Source organism: Triticum urartu, chromosome 7A (genome assembly GCF_056163025.1).
Source record: "Triticum urartu cultivar PI428250 chromosome 7A, HENAU_Tu73, whole genome shotgun sequence".
Taxonomy (NCBI): Eukaryota; Viridiplantae; Streptophyta; class Magnoliopsida; order Poales; family Poaceae; genus Triticum; species Triticum urartu.
Genome location: NC_141879.1, coordinates 662,098,847 through 662,105,455, shown reverse-complemented (window position 1 = coordinate 662,105,455; position 6,609 = coordinate 662,098,847). Strand labels below are relative to the sequence as shown.

Below are 6,609 nucleotides of genomic sequence, written 5' to 3'. Positions count from 1 at the left end.
TGTTGCTATATGCTCTGCTGCTATATGTTCAAAAAAGAGATGCAGAACATGCTTTGCTGCTATATGCTCTGCTGCTATATTCAGAAAAGAGATGTAGATGTTACAGTACATGCTCTGCTGCTATATGCTTTGGTGCTATATGTTCAGAAAGAGATGTATATGTTCAGTATATGCTATGCTGCTATATGTTCAGTACATGCTCTGCTCCTATATGTTCAGAAAAGACATGCATATTGCTACAAGTTGATTGACGAGTGCATGTTCTACTGCTATATATCTTGATTGCATTTTCTTGCTAGTACATAATGATAGCAACATCACTTGTACATGTTTTTTTATAGTTAAGCAGTCACATATTTTTTATAGTCAAGTTCAGAGCATGTCTTAGAGCATGACTGCCGAGTGGGATGAAGAGAACACTAGGATCATTACCAACTTGATGGTCACGCAAGTGCGGGCTGGAAATAGGCCAAACAAAATCTTGACCCCTAGTGCATTCGACGAAGTGGCATTGCAATTCAAAGTGAGAACCGGATTGGACTACACGAGCCACGAAATGAAAAACAAATGGGACAAGCTGAAAGCAGAATACGCTTTATTCAAGAAGCTCAAGCTAAAGGAGACCGGAGGGGGATGGGACTTTGTTCTCAACACTGTCAAACAAGATAAGGAGTGGTGGAAGAAAGCAAAAATTGTGAGTTGTCATGTTTATGGATTGCATTTATTTTTAATAAAGTGGTATAACTTTTTTATTGCTAATATTTGTTTTCAATGTATTGTAGGACCTTCCAGGTTGCGGCAAGTTCCAAAAGCGTGGACTGCACAATGAAAAAAACTTGAGCATTATGTTTGAGGACATCACTAGTGATGGCACAGATCATTGGAATCCTTCAATAGGCATACCCCCTCCTCTAGTGCAGCAATACCAGATACCATTGATATTGAAGCGATCACAGATGTTGATTTGTTAGAAGATCCCCAAGTGCCACCTTCTCCTACTATGCCACCTTCTCCTACTATGCCACCTTCTCCTTTCGTGTCATCAATGAACAAGAGGCTTGGAAAAACTATTGATGACAAGCACAAGAAACCTAGGACTGCACAAGTGATGCAGGATGAGATTACACAGATTAAAAACATTGCTAAGGAGTCCCAAGAGACCGTTCGATCATTCATAAAGAATGATGATGCCACTTCTGTTGCCACTACCATGAATGAAGTGCTTGCTTGTGGTATTTTAGAGGGAAGTGATGAACACTACATTGCTACCGAGTTGTTCATCAAAAGAGAGAAAAGAGAGATGTTTCTACACATGGGTGCTGGCGCACGTAAAGATTGGCTTCGTAGGAAGTTTGCGATGACGTATGGGAAATAGTTGGTTCCACTAGATGGTTTCTCATGTCTTTTGTTTATGTATGCACTATTGAACCATTTTATGTATGCACTATCTGGATGATATTTATGTAATGTTGAACCACCATTTTCTATTTGGATGAATTATTGGTAATTGCTTGTTCTGGGTACTTGCAGTTTTAGGATGAATTATTGGTACTTGCATGCTAGTTGGTATCTAACAAATGCGTGATTCTGGATGTGCAGATGTCATGTGATGATGATAGTGATGATGACAACCAATATGAAATGAAGAAAAAATTGATTTGTCTTCATTCTGAGCATATGTCGGTCATTTGTGAAGGAGCAACAAAAATAGTTGGAAAGTATTGCAGTAGTTGGATCATGAAGAATGAGCCTAGGAAATCTATCTTGACAGGATTTGGATGGTTGCAAGAGACTATTGGAACACCAGGGGAGAACTTTACAATGTTCAGAATGAAGACAAGAGTTTTCTTTCAGCTTCATGACTTGTTGGTGAAGGACTATGGTCTCGGTTATTCTCCATTTGTTAGCAGCTACGAGTCTCTTGCTATGTTCTTGTGGACCTTGGGGGTTGTGAATCAAATAGAAGGACCCAAAATCGTTTCAAACATTCACTTGACACTATCCATCGCAAGTTCGATGATGTACTACATTGTGTGGTCATGATGTCTTCTCACTACCTCAAGCCGAAAGACCCTAATTTTCACACTGTGCATCAAAGGATCCTTGGTGATAAACGAGCATATCCACACATGAAATACTGCATTGGTGCAATAGATGGGACTCACATTAGAGCTTCGATTCCAGAAGACAAGCAAATCCGATATATTGGAAGGACAGGCGCAGTCACTCAGAATGTGATGGCAATATGTGACTTTGATATACATTTCACTTATGCTTCAATTGGACAACCTAGTTCTATGCATGACACAAGTGTGCTATTTCATGCAATGCATGAGGACAAGGCCACCTTCCCCCATCCTCCAAAGGGTGAGCATGTGGACTAGGCCCCCTTCCCCCATGACTCAGAATGCTAGAACTCATTTCATGTATGCCAATTCTAACATTCATTCTTCTCTTTATTTTCCATAGACAAGTACTACCTTGTGGATGCTAGCTATCCTAATAGAAAGGGATATCTCGCACCGTACAAAGGTGAAATATATCATGTGCCTGACTTTCATAGAGGTGTTCCACCCAATACTCCTAAAGAGAAGTTTAATAGGCTCCACTCGTCCAAACACAATTGCATAGAGAGAGCCTTTGGAGTGTGGAAGACGAAATGGTAGATTCTTCTGAAGATGCCAAGCTACTCCATTCAAACACAAAGATGATTGTTCCCACTACTATGACTTTGCACAACTATGTTCGCTTCCATGATGAAGAAGATATTCACTTTGTTCGATGTGACAGGGACCCGGACTATGTGCCAACAATTCCAGAACGATACAAGAGATTTGTTGTTCCTTCTCATGCATCAGATACATCAAGTACATCGGAAAATGGTGAAGACATGGATGTGTTTAGGCAAGAACTAGCTATAGCCATTGCTCTAAGTTGGTGAGGCATTGTTGATACGTGTCCCTTTTGATTTGCAAAATTATGCAAAACTACGAGGTGAAGCGTTGATGTTAGAGACATTTATGTGCCCCTTTTGATTTGCAAACATATGCAAAATGTGAGGCTTAAGTACTATGAAACATGTGTGCAACCTGATGCTCATGCCATGGTATGCATTGTTTCAAAATCTGCACATTCATTCTGTGTTTAAAATATGGATGTTCTCTCTCTGTACTTGCTCTCGGTTTAGCCTCTGTTACTAGGAAAATCGCTACAAGCAAAAAAGTACTACTTTTTGTTACCTTGCTCTCTATGCATGCCGAAACTGCTTTTGTATATAGCGAAATTGGAACAATACAAAGAAAAGGGACAGTACACATCACCAACGAACAGGCCAACCATTCCTGTACACAATGCAAAAAAAATCATACACAGCAGCCCACTACTGCCCAGGCCTGGCCAACCAAAACGGGCTGAATACGCAGTTTCTGGCCTTTTGGCCTGGCTGATCGCTGGCTCCGAGGAGCTGCCCGCACCGAACAGATCGCTAGCTCCAGGAGTTTACGTGGGAAGCTGGCTGGTGGAGTTGGGCGCTAGAGTTGAGGATTTTGTGGCTGTGGGCAACTACCGAACACACCCCTATTCTGCACAACTCCAAAAGTCCTGAAACTCCACGGGAGTCATTTTTAGATTACATAAAAAATATTGGGCGAAGGAAGCACCGGAGGGGGGCCACCCACCATCCACGAGGGTGGGGGTGCGCCCCCCTATTTCATGAGCCCCCTGGCAGGCCTTCGGTGCCCATCTTTGGCTATATGAAGTCTTTTGCCTTGGAAAAAGATCATAATAAAGCTCTCGAGACGAAACTCCGCCGCCACGAGGCGAAACCTTGGCGGAACCAATCTAGGGCTCCGGCGGAGCTGTTCTGCCGGGGAAACATCCCTCCGGGAGGGGGAAATCATCACCATCGTCATCACCATCGATCCTCTCATCGGGAGGAGGTCAATCTCCATCAACATCTTCACCAGCACCATCTCATCTCAAACCCTAGTTCATCTCTTGTATCCAATCTTTGTCCCAAAACCTCAGATTGGTACCTGTGGGTTGCTAGTAGTGTTGATTACTCCTTGTAGTTGATGCTAGTTGGTTTACTTGGTGGAAGATCAGATGTTCAGACCCTTTATACATATTAATGCCCCTCTGATTATGAACATGAATATGATTTGTGAGTAGTTACGTTTGTTCCTGAGGACACAGGAGAAGTCTTGCTATAAGTAGTCATGTGAATTTGGTATTCGTTCGATATTTTGATGAGATGTATGTTGTCTTTCCTCTAGTGGTGTCATGTGAACGTCGACTACATGAAACTTCACCATTGTTTGGGCCTAGGGGAAGGCATTGGGAAGTAGTAAGTAGATGATGGGTTGCTAGAGTGACAAAAGCTTAAACCCTAGTTTATGCGTTGCTTCATAAGGGGCTGATTTGGATCCATATGTTTCATGCTATGGTTAGGTTTACCTTAATACTTCTTTTGTAGTTGCGGATGCTTGCAAGAGGGGTTAATCATAAGTGGGATGCTTGTCCAAGTAAGGGCAATACCCAAGCACCGGTCCACCCACATATCAAATTATCAAAGTTCCAAACGCGAATCATATGAGCATGATGAAAACTAGCTTGACGATAATTCCCATGTGTCCTCGGGAGAGTTTTCCTTTATATAAGAGTTTGTCCAGGCTTGTACTTTGCTACAAAAAGGATTGGACCATCTTGCTGCACCTTATTTACTTTTATTACTTGTTACCCGTTACCAATTACCTTATCACAAAACTATCTGTTACCGGTAATTTCAGTGCTTGCAGAGAATACCTTACTGAAAACTGCTTATCATTTCCTTCTGCTCCTCGTTGGGTTCGACACTCTTACTTATTGAAAGGACTACGATAGATCCCCTATACTTGTGGGTCATCACCTATTGGTATCTATGAGGATGTGCCCATTGTTGTTGCTAATGTTACTATTTTGACTGACTTTGTTATACTTGAGATGCCCGAGGACGACAACATGTCGATTATCCTTGGTAGACCATTCTTGAATACTGCATGGGCTGTTATTGATTGCAATCGAAGAAAGGTCACTTTTCATATTAACGGCAATGAGCATATGGTACACTTTCTGAAGAAACGATTCCAAGTGAATGGTATTAATGTTATTGAAAAATCTCCGACAATCACTATCGGAAGTTTTCAAATACTTCTACCTACTATCAAAAAGAAATATGAAATACTTATTATTGGGAAAATGCATATCCCCATTGAGGTAACTTAGTGATTTATGGAAGTTCTTCGGTTTCATGCTAATCGAAAGTGGTTGTTAGTAAGACTCGATCCACCTTATTAATGGATCATTTTTGAATGGTATGAAGCTGATGCATTTAGTAAGCACTACTGTCGTGGAATTGTCACGGCAGATGTCCTTAGTGTCAGGACTTAGTCGTGAGGCCAACGCATCTATGTGGTAGCTTGAGAGGGGTTGAGCGGGACGAGAGACGCGATGTTTTACCCAGGTTCGGCCCCTCACGGTGGAGGTAAAAGCCTACATCCTGCTTCATTGATATTGATGATGATGATCACGGTTACAAGAGTGCTCTATCTCGAGAGCTATTGTCTAAACCTAACTTGTCCAACTTGTGGAACTTGTGAATCTTCCCCCTTACTTGGGGAGCCCTGCCCCTCCTTATATATGTTGAAGGGGCGGGTTACATGTGGAGTCCTATTAGGATTAGGACTAGTCTATCTTAATACAAACCGGATACAAGTCCAGGTCTTAGCTCCTTGTAAGATAATGTTCCTCATGCCTTTCCTCTTTAAACCGGCCCACCATTAAATGTGAACCGGCCTTCTGGGCCTTGGGCCTTGTCATCCATCTGTCCCGCACGCCGGATCACCAGTGAGTCATAATGACCGGGTGGGTTGCTTGTAAACCGCCAGGTCAGGGCGGGTCGCCAGTAACTCGCCAAGTGTCAGCAGGGTCTTCAGATAAACCGCCAAGTCCTGGCCGGGTTAACTTCCGGCCGGTTTACGCAGCGGGGTATATCCCCGACATTAGCCCCCAAGTTTAGCCTGGATCTATTCATGGTAAACTTATGCTGCAAAATAAACACAAGAAAAAATTTGACAGGTTATGCTCCGGGTTAAGAATTTTTGTAAACCGGTACCTGATCATCCTTAAGTCCTTGTTATTTCCTCCTTGTGAGAAATCCGGGTCAACAGACCAGCTTCATCATCAATTTGCCGACCTTGGTTTGTCACCGAGAAATATCGTGAAGAATATCTCCTTTGACTCAGCTCCCAAAGCGCCGGTTTAAGAAACATGGGTCTGAAAATACTTATCTGATATTCAACCGGTTTGAAGATGTAAAACTTGCCGGTTTAATATTACCAAAATAGCCGGTTTATAAATATTGATGGCGCCGGGTCATAATTGTTGTCGACACCGGGTCATGTAATTGATCTTCCTGATTTTCTTAAAACTGGTAAAATGAAGATGTTCCTCCTTTATATGCATAATACCTGTAGCCCCCAAGTCTTAAGAGGAGAACATAGTGATAACTTAAGACTTGCTCCAATAAGTGTTTCAACCTTGAAGAAATCCGGTTTGTTCATCTCAATTATA

At 42.2% G+C, this 6,609-nt stretch overlaps 2 pseudogenes; both read left to right on the top strand.

Annotated features, from left to right (window-relative positions):
• Nucleotides 1–391: 391 nt before the first annotated feature.
• On the top strand, nt 392–1,375 carry LOC147961182 (uncharacterized; annotated as a pseudogene).
• Nucleotides 1,376–1,599: 224 nt separating this feature from the next.
• On the top strand, nt 1,600–3,296 carry LOC147961181 (uncharacterized; annotated as a pseudogene).
• Nucleotides 3,297–6,609: the final 3,313 nt, after the last annotated feature.